Source organism: Bison bison, unplaced genomic scaffold, assembly GCF_000754665.1.
Source record: "Bison bison bison isolate TAMUID 2011002044 unplaced genomic scaffold, Bison_UMD1.0 scf7180017864295, whole genome shotgun sequence".
Classification (NCBI taxonomy): Eukaryota; Metazoa; Chordata; class Mammalia; order Artiodactyla; family Bovidae; genus Bison; species Bison bison.
This window is the reverse complement of record NW_011494867.1, coordinates 1,979,731-1,990,428: the sequence shown is the minus strand read 5'-3', so window position 1 is coordinate 1,990,428 and position 10,698 is coordinate 1,979,731. Positions and strand designations below refer to the sequence as shown.

Below are 10,698 nucleotides of genomic sequence, written 5' to 3'. Positions count from 1 at the left end.
AGTCCAAGGGACCCTCAAGAGTCTTCTCCAACACCACAGTTCAAAAGCATCAATTCTTTGGCGCTCAGCTTTCTTCACAGTCCAACTCTCACATCCATACATGACTACTGGAAAAACCATAGCCTTGACTAGACGGACCTTTGTTGGCAAAGTAATGTCTCTGCTTTTGAATATGCTATCTAGGTTGGTCATAACTTTCCTTCCAAGGAGCAAGCGTCTTTTAATTTCATGGCTGCAGTCACCATCTGCACTGATTTTGGAGCACAGAAAAATTAAGTCTGACACTGTTTCCACTGTTTCCCCATCTATTTCCCATGAAGTGATGGGGCCGGATGCCATGATCTTCGTTTTCTGAATGTTGAGCTTTAAGCCAACTTTTTCACTCTCCACTTTCACTTTCATCAAGAGGCTTTTTAGTTCCTCTTCACTTTCTGCCATAAGGGTAGTGTCATCTGCATATCTAAGGTTATTGATATTTCTCCCGGCAATCTTGATTCCAGGTTGTGCTTCTTCAAGCCCAGCTTAAGTGGTAGTAGCTCAGGTTTATTTGTAATCTAAATCCTAATAAAGATAGGTGGGAGATTTGTTGGGGGGGCGGGGTCATTTTTCTAGATTAGGTTTCAAGACTATGTGAATGAATGTAGAAGCTGATCAGGATATGAAAAATTTTTTTTTCTAATGACGTTATGAGCTTGTGTAGCTACCAGGCTTCTGGGTTCGTCTGTCAGAGATGGTTTGCCACAGGACAAAGGCAGAAGTGCCAGAGCCATCCGAGGGAGGCCCACGAGAAGCACTGGCAGGGGTCAGTGTTACCCGGGGGTCTCTGATGCGCCCCAACCTCCCCTCTCTGATTCAGCCCGGGCAGCTCAGCCCCGCCTCTTCTCGTGTTTGCCCGGTGATCTCAGGCAGCGGAGAAACTGCCAGTGTGTGCCACACTTTACTGCTTCTCTGAGGATTGATTATATGGGTTAGACAATGTTCTTTCTGTTAATAGAGGTCTTGTAAAAGTAAGGAGTGGTGCTGCTGAGGATAAGGGAGAGATAAGAAAATGTCTGGAAGCGAAAACAAGATGATTAAAAAGGACATCTGCCCCAGGAGGGCTTTTCAGGCAATGGAGAATCACATAACTGGGTTAGGGAACAGCCAAGAGCATGGAACTTTGCAGCTCTCTGCTTTTCCCTCGTCTCTGAGCCTTCCCCGCCCCGGCCAGACGATTCCATGGATCTGATTGTGTTTTTCCAGTGCTGATCTCATGACTGCAGTGCTCTGCTTCAGCTCCTCTCACCTGCCCTCTCCAGGGCCCACCCCACACCTGCACTCACTGCCTTTACTGGCTTCTGCTGGCTGATTAAGGGCCCAGCCCCTAGTCCAAGGAAGGAACTGTTTCTCTGGTTCTTAACCTTGGCCAAGCACAAGTATCTTCTGGGTTTTTCCCAGAGTTCACATGACAAAGACATCCCTGTGCACTGCTGAATCAAGAGTCAAGGGTGTGAGTGCGTGTGCATGCACACGTGTACATATACACAATGGAATACTACTCAGCCATAATAAATAATGAAAATTCGGACTTCCTTGGAGGTACAGTAGATAAGAATACACCTGCCAATGCAGGGGACATGGGTTTGATCCCTGGTCCGTAAAGATTCCACATGCCATGGAGCAACTAAGCCTGTGCACCACAGCTACTGAGCTCACAATCTAGAGCCCATGAGCTTCAACTACCGGGTTCATGCACATTTTAGGGCCCTCAAGCCACGAATACTGAGCCCAAGTGCTGCAACTACTGGAGCCTACACACCCTAGAGCCCATGCTCTGCAACGAGAAGCCTGCGAAGGAAGAGCAGCCCCTGCTGCCACAGCTAGAGAAAGCTTGCATGCAACAACGAAGACCCAGCATGACAACAAAGACTGAAAGTTTGCCATTTGCAACAGCATGGATGGACTTAGAGGATATTATGCTGCTGCTGCTGCTGCTGAGTCACTTCAGTCTTGTCCGACTCTGTGCGACCCCATAGACCGCAGCCCACCAGGCTCCCCTGTCCCTGGGACTCTCAAGGCAAGAACCCTGGAGTGGGTTGCCATTGCCTTCTCCCATATTATGCCTAGTGAGATGCTTAGTGAAATAAGTCAGAGAAAGACTAATACTGTGTGATACCGTTTATATGTGGAATCTAACCTAGTAAATAAAACATAAATAAGCTACATGGGAACATAGCCAATATTTTATAACTATATGGAGTATAACCTTTAAAAATGATGAATTACTGGGGAGTTCCTGATGGGCCAGTGGTTAAGACTCTGCTTCCACAGCAGGGGACACCTGTTGTCTCTTGGTCAAGGGACTAAGATCTCACAAGCCATGCAGCATGGCCAAAAAATTGTGAATTGCTGTGGAGAATTCCATGGACAGAGGAGCCTGGTGGTTACAGTCTATAGCGTCGCAAAGAGTTGAACATGACTGAAGTGACTTAGCACAGCACACCTAGAACTTATATAATATTGTGCATCAACTGTACCTCGATTAAAAAAAAAAATCACAGATACCAGTATCTTTAAATCACTCCTCAGGTGCTTCTCAGGTACAGCCAGGATTGAGAATCACTAGACCACAGCAACAAAATTCTAGAAATGAGAGCAAGATAGCTGCTGGGTGAGCCTTTCCAGCACCTGCATAACTAGAAAGCCGACTGGAGAACAGGCAAGATTTCTGTGAAGAAGTGAGCCCAGTGCCACAGTGTCAAAGGGCAGGGAACACAAGCCAAACCTGAAAGGTCTGTTTGGTCAGGTCCCCAGATTCCCTTGCACAGATGCCAACGAGGGCAGAGATCATTTGGGGAGAGTCTACTTTGAGGGTGGAGAATCCCAGACAGGGTTACCCTGGAACAAAAGTGATCTCTGCTGAAACTAAGAAGGGGGAAAGATCATATTTGATAACATCTCGAATAAGGTACTTGTGAGTAATCATTGGCCTCTACCATAGTTATGAGACTGTGACCTTTTTACAGGCACGATATTTAAATTGTTCTCACATAGAAGAATCCAGATCACAAACACAAAATGATTACAGGTGATGAAAACATTCCTGTAATACAGTCCTGATTAAGATAGAGAGAGTGAAAGCACTCAGACATGTCCGACTCTTTGCAACCCCATGGACTGTAGCCCACCACACTCCTCTATCCATGGGATTCTCCAGGCAAGAATACTGGAGTGGGTTACCATTTCCTTCTCCAGAGGATCTTCCCAACCCAGGGATCAAACCCAGCTCTTCCTCTTTGTAGGCAGACGCTTTATGGTCTGAGCCACCAGGGAAGTCAAAAATAAGATAGAGTTGAGGTTAAAAGATTATGTTGTGCTTTTTGTGTTTTGATAGTAATTCTGCTTCAGTAAGTGCTATGCCATCTTTCGCCTTGTAAACCTTTGATACAATTTGAAGCTACATTGGTCAGTATTGAATTATTATTGTCCAGTCTTTTAAAAGCAATTTTGCTATCTTAAAGTATTCACAAAAAGAAGCAAAGCACCTTGAGAAACAGCAGACACAGCAAACACCAGGCACAATCAGGATCAGACTGGCAGAGAATTTGGACAATGAAGATAGCAGATACGGATTTTAATACAGTTATGCCTGCTGTATTCAAATAAGTAAACAAACGTGAAAATATTTACGAGAAGAAGAAACTATAAACAGTGGCCCTAGAACTCCCCTTATGGTCCAGTGGTTGAGAGTCTGCCTGCCAGTGCAGGGAACACAGGTTCGACCCCTGGTCTGGGAAGGTTCCACATGCTTCAGGGCAACTAGCCCTGTGCACTACAGCTACTGACCCCCTGCTCCAAGCCCGTGCTCTGCAGCAAGAGAAGCCACCGCAGTGAGAAACCCCACCACCGCAACTGGGGAAGCCTCTTGTGCAGCAGTGAGCACCCCGTGCTCTGTAATGGAGACCCAGCTCAGCCAAACATAAATAAAATTTTGTTTAAAGTGGCCCTAGCAGATTTGAAAAAGACCCAAACAAAATTTCTAGAAGTGAACTTTTTTTTTTTTTAAGAAGTGAACATTTTAATAACCATAATTAAAAGTGGAGAGGATAGATTTAATAGTAGTTAGATCATTATCTAAGAGCATACATGAACTGGAAAAGAGCCAGAAGAAATCATCCAGAATATACTTCAGAGAGACAAAAGACAAAAAAAATAATAAAGAGGGAAGTGAAGCTTCCTAGAGGACAGTGTAGGAAAAGATGAAAGACACCTCTATAGACTTTAAAACCCAAAGAATCCCAAGATAAATAGAAACCCACACTGCAGGGTGAAACTACAGACAACCAAAGACAAAAAGAGAAGTCTTAAGAGCAACCAGAAAAAAAGTGACTTCTCTGAGAAGAAGGGTTATACTGACAGGTAGCTTCTCAGTAACAGAACTTGTAATAACATCCCCAAACTGGAAACAGCTTGCTGCTGCTACTGCTAAGTCACTTCAGTCATGTCCGACTCTGCGACCCCATAGGCGGCAGCCCACCAGGCTCCCCCATCCCTGGCATTCTTCAGGCAAGAATACTGGAGTGGGTTGCCATTTCCTTCTCCAATGCATGAAAGTGAAAAGTGAAAGTGAAGTCGCTCAGTCGTGTCTGACCCTCAGCGACCCCATGGACTGCAGCCTTCCAGGCTCCTCCATCCATGGGATTTTCCAGGCAGGAGTACTGGAGTGGGGTGCCATTGCCTTCTCCAGGAAACAGCTTAGATGTCGATAAATAGTGTACTAGACAGGAGAAGGCAATGGCATCCCACTCCAGTACTCTTGCCTGGAAAAATCCCATGGACGCAGGAGCCTGGTGGGCTGCAGTCCATGGGGTCGCGCAAAGTCGGACACGACTGAGCGACTTCACTTTCACTTTCCACTTTCATGCATCGGAGAAGGAAATGGCAACCCACTCCAGCGTTCTTGCCTGGAGAATCCCAGGGACAGGGGAGCCTGGTGGGCTGCCATCTATGGGGTCGCACAAAGTCGGGCACAGCTGAAGTGATTTAGCCGCAGCAGCAGATAAAATGTGATGTGTTCATGTACTGGGATACTCTTTAGCTACTGGAGTGAACATGGGTAAGTTTTGGTGACATAATAACACAAGTTCATGCAGTATGATGCCATGTATTTTATTGATATAATTCCATTTACACAAAGGTCAAAAATGGGCAAAAACAGTGTGTCCGTTAGGTCAGTCTGTGAAGAAGCAAGTCAGAAAAGAATACACACCATGTATGTCTGTGTTGAGTTCACGGTTAGGCCATCGCCAGGTCAAGAAGCAGAATGCTGCCAGCCTTCTGGAGGCACGTGTGTGTCTCTCACCACCACCACATACCCGTATCCAACACCCAAGCCCAGCCAGGTGTGAGCCTGCCCACATTTCCACTTTCAAGTTTCTGCTCCTCTGACATTACATTCTAGTTCTGTCTGATTGTGAATCATTATAAAGCAAGCTCTCCCAGGCCAGCTTGGGTTTCTCTGGGGTGCTCAACCTCTGTTTCTTGGCTGGCTTTATAATGATTCATCTGCCTTGCCCATTTTATACTGCGAGGGTGTGGTGGTGGTGCAGTTGCTAAGTCGTGTCTGACTCTTGTAACCCCATGGCTGTAGCCCGCCAGGCTCTTCTGTCTATGGGACTCTCCTGGCAAAAATACTGGAGTGGGTTGCCATTCTCCAGGGCATCTTCCCAACCAAGAAATTGAACCTGGGTCTCCTGCATTGCAGGTAAATTCTTTACCGTCTGAGCTACGAGGGAGTTGGGTGTATGTTCTGTTTTACAATAAACTGAATTGAGGTTGAATTCAACTCCTGGCCCTACTGCCAGCCCGTCATGTGCTGTAGCCCCCGTTTCTTCACCTGTGCAGTAGAAACTCTTCAGTATCCTCCCGGGTTTTTTACGGGAATTAGATAATAAGTTGGGGAATGTCTGGCATGTTTACAGATAGGGTTCCCCCCGCCCCATCCCCAGTCTCCCCCACTTCCTTTCTCCCGTCTGCCGTTACTGGCCATGCCCAGCTTAGGGCCTCATTGGAAGGCTGGGCGCTCTGTGCCTCTAAACTCCTTCCTGGTGTAGTCCTGCCAAGCCTTCAGGGACACTTACCAGCTGTGGCCTGTACAGCCTGGGGGCATCTCCCCTCAGTCCTGGGCTTTAGGGTAGGAGGCCCTAGGCCCAAGTCCTGGGCAGGTCCTCACATTCTCTCCTCCAGGAAAGCACACTAATTCTGTGGCTTAGGTCCCCAAAAAGCTACCCCTGCCTGAGCATCCCACTGAGCTGAAGACTCCTGTAGCAGCCATTTAGTTCACGTCTCCATTTGCATATATAAGACATACCTCAAATTTAACATCCAGAACCAAATACGGATAGTCCCCGCTTTTCAGGAGTTTGCTCTGTGCCATTTTGCTTTTACCAAAAACCTCCATGAATGCTCTCCCTTTTCTCCCTAACTGAAAGAAATCTGAAGGGGTTTCATTTTCACCAAAAAGGTAGTTGCTTCCCACCATGTCAGCTAAGAGAGGTGTCCTAGGAACACTACTTTCAGATAGCAGGGGAAACCTGGGCCTGCTTTCTTTCCATAAATAGCCTCCTTCCTCAGACTTCTCAGAAAAGGGGACCATCCCATCCACTCAGCTGATGAAAGAAAACCCTCGGAGTCAGTCCTAAAAGTCCAACAGAAAATTCTCCTGTGAAGCACTTCGGCCCCTCCCAGCTGCTTGCAGTCCAGTACCTCCTTTCTCCACGTCGCAACCAAAGTGATGTTTTTAACATGCAAACCATTTCCCTCCTTCCCCTGCTGAAAGCCCTTCAGTAGCACTTAGGTCAGCATTCACCTCCTCACCGGGCATTCCACGCCCTCCCTGAGCATCCGCTGCCCACCTCTTACTCTTGTGCCTGCCTGCGGCCGCCCAGCCTCTGCTCCACTCCTCAGATCCACCTCCCCAGTTCCTCCTCCGTGGTGGGCTCTTGGTCACTCGGGTGCCGCTCTCTACTCTCTAGCGTAGCCCCACCTTAGAAACCCTCCACCACATCTCTCTGTTTGATCTTCCTCACACTGCCAGCTGGTACGAGTCATCATGTTTTGTCTCATGTGCAGTCAGCTCCAAGGGCAGGGTCTGGCTCACCTCCCCACCACCAGTACCTTCTAAGAGTATCTGCCCAGAGCAGGCGCTGAGCCGTTGTGCAGTCTAGATGCCCATTCCGCTAGCTGTCAGGCATCCGTGGTTTTGATTGGAACCCAGCAGGATTAGAATTAACCCCCCAGAAAAGAAGGGCGTGGCATGTCGGAATGAGATCTCCACTCAGGCATCTTTTTCGGTCAGCAAAGTTGGTTAAAATGACTGTACCAAAGAGGTCAGCTGCATAGCAAAGACTTGCTGCTTTTCCTCTGAGCCCTGCACTCCAGAACTCAGTCCAGTATTTCAAGATTCGTGTGGCCCTCAGGCCTCTAGCATTGCTTCCCTCTGTTCCTGTAACCGCTCTTACTAGATTCCCTGGCGGTATCCGCTATCAGCCGCGCGTCTCTCCTACTCTGTTGAGGTGGAGGCCAGCAGGCTTAGAAGAGGGATCAGTGCACAGAGAAGGAGAGGAAGCTAGGCATGGTCTTGGCTGCTGCAGCAATCAAACTGAAGGTCATGGAGCGTGATGATTGGAAACCAGGTGTGTTTGTGATTTGGAGAGGTGTGAAGAAGAGACCAGAGAAAATAATTTTCTTTCTTCAAAGAATCTATCTCCGTGACCCCCAAGAGTCACAGCCTTGAGGTGAAATGGGAGGAGAGCAGTGGAGAAGAAACTTAATTAAAATCAGCGCCCTCTCACTCTGGCCCCCGCGGTGTGCTCTCCTCAGGGCTCGGGCGATGTTGGGCAGATTGCTTCTTTCACTCGCGTGTCTCAGGACAACAAGTCGCCTCTCATTACATCCCTCACAGAGCTCTGTTCCAGCCTCAATGCCTGTGTTGCTGTTGTTTTCTGGTGTTGATCCGCTTTCCTTCCCAGGTTTGTGCTGCACAGAACGCCTGCGGGCTCTGCTGGGGGCAGAGTGATGACCAGCCGCGAGATGTCCTCATTGTGTGCCCGCTCAGACTCCCTGCAACTGTCTGTGCTCTTTCTCCACACCTCACCCCCATTTTTTGGCCACTCCACTCGGCAGGTGGGATCTTAATTCCCCAACCAGGGATCGAACCCGTGTCCCCTGTGATTGGAAGGGCAGTGTCTTAACCACTGGACCACCAGGGAAGTCCCTACTCTTTCTTTTCCTAACCATAGGTCCGGAGGCCTCTCGTGGATGGGTATGACTGTGTGGCGGAGCTTTTTTGTCTTCTTTCATTTTTCCTTCCCTCCTCAACAGCCTGGATCTCAAGGAAATTGGTGGCAGAAAAGTAATTTGGGTTGAAAGATCAAAAAGATGACCAAGCCTATTGTGTCTAACCTGGTTCTGAAAGGAAAGGCTTAGCACATACCTTGGGTTTTGGTGCTGTTAGCGTATTTTGTGAGTGAAAGTGAGGATCTGCGGCCTCTTAACTGGGCTCCATAGGGAATGGTGGCAGGAAGGGATGTCCCCGCCTCCGCCTCCCAGTAGACTGAGCTGAACCAGGCTGGTCCCCAGGAGTGCTGGGCACAGACCAGAAAAGAACCTTTGCACTTGTCAGCTGGCGGTTCTCCTCGGAGACCGTAACCTGCTTACGGGGCCTGAAAACTTCTGAGGCTCAGTTTAAATGGGCCATCCGCTCAGGCCACCTTGCAGAGCCAGCCTTCCCCGCAAGCCCTTCCTCCTTCTGGAGCATTTGGTCTCTTGGTCCCTGTTCCATCTATCCCGGCTCCTGAGGCTTGGGAGTGATACCATCAGGTCAGAAATGGGAAGCACAGAGCCCACAGTGCTCATTAGCCATTTCTGGTTTTATTGTTTACAGAGTACTTCTTCTTATGGTGTCACTGTATTGTCAGAGGGGTGTTGTAATTCTTATTCGTGTTTTCCAACTAAAAAAAATGAACTGCCCTGCCCACAGTCACACAGTTAATGCTGGAACGACCCTCATCCTTGGCACCTTTCTGATCTCGGGGAGGCTGGCAGGGGCTTGTCCAGTAGAAGTTTGGTTTCTGGTCCACTCTTGGCAGCAATCCAAAGCCATCACAAGGATCCTGTTAGCAGCTGCAGATGCTATAAATGGAGGAGTGAAGTCGCCAAACCTGCCGGGATGGCCTTTGTCTTGGTTGCCCTTGAGAATTCAGTTGCCTTCTGCACATGTGCCCCCCTCCGCTGCCTGAGGCGTTCCCTAAACCTGAACTCTTCCTACACCTGCCTGTTTAGCACCCAGCCTGGCCTTGCTCTTGATGGTTTCAAGGTCAGCTGGACCCGACACAGCTTCCAGAAACCTGTGAGGCCATTATTTATGTTCAGTGAGCATCTTAATTTAAGTATCACTTCCTCTACTTTAAAGGAAAGTCCAAGAGGAAAGACCACAAATGCTCAAAGCCTCGTGCTTCCTCTTCTGTCCCCGCGCCGCGCTCTCAGGTGACCCTGGCTGGTGGCTCTCCTGAAACATGCCCTGAAGTCTTCTCAACCACAGCGCCGCGCCCCCCCCCCCCCTTTTTTTTCTATGGAAACCTGTAGGGGCAGTTAAGCACGCTGCTGTCAAAACTCTGATCCCCACTGTGATCTTCAGCCCTGGCCCGTGAGCTGGTGTGTGGAGGGGGGCAGTTGTGGGGCGACACAGCCCATCAGTCATTTCCGGCTCACTGCCCCCACTGGGGAGTCGCAGGGCCCCTGGTGGGGGACGGAAGAGGAGCTTGTTGTGTGTGTCCACTTCCCGCCACCATCTCTCCTGCTTTCTCACTTTTATCAAAAAGGGTCCTCTGCACCCGGCAGTGGCTTCCCCATTTGCCAGGGAATCTGAAGCCAGTGAATGTGTATTTCACTGGCTAAATTTGACAGCCTGACCCTGAGGGCTCACATCAAGCTTACAGGCGGGCCATGCCCTTGTTTTTCTAGCCATTCCGGCCCCTCCGTGGCGGTTTTGACTCAGCTGCCGAGTTCCTGATCCTGGACTAGGTTGTTGTTACAGATGCTCGTAACATGCACCAGAGAGCTCACTGCTGCTCTTGAGTTGATTGCCCTCAGAGTCCTGACTCTAGAAGCTGGCTTCCCAAAATGATGGTGGCCGCTCTAACTGCTGTTTTATGGAGCACCTGCTCTGTGTTAGGCATTGTTTGTACACTATTTCATTTAATCCCCGTGGCAGGCCTTCAGAGTAGGGGTGATTATCTTTTTTTTTTTTTTGGCAGATTAAGAAAAAGAATTAGCCAGGTTAGGAGGCTTATTCAGAGACACAGCCAGCAAGTCACAGGGTCAGGATTCGGCCCCGAGCCGCCACCCTGTCTGTAGTGAGGCACAGGGTTAGTGGCCACAGGCCTGCAGGAGAGCGGGGAGGGTGGGCTGCCCTTCACAGGGTGAGTTCAGCCGAGGAACACAGGGTCCTGAGCTGGTAACGTGCTCACCACAAACGAAATGACCTTGTACTCACAGATGCACATTTTCTGCAGTGCAACAAAGGAGAGATTAGCACAGAGATTCAATTATGTCTCCCATTTTCAGTGGCAATTTTGCTCTCTCAGTAGATTATTTGGCAGAGAGCCCCTCCCCACAAGGCAAATGGAGCTGTATCCCACCGCTCACTCCCTCACTCCC

The 10,698-nt window shown here is 49.0% G+C and overlaps 1 protein-coding gene across 1 annotated transcript in view; it reads left to right on the top strand.

Moving 5' to 3' along the window:
- Positions 1 to 10,698, top strand: part of CFDP1 (craniofacial development protein 1) — a 104,134-nt gene that overhangs the window by 92,379 nt on the left and 1,057 nt on the right. The gene's annotated exons all lie outside the window — the stretch shown is intronic.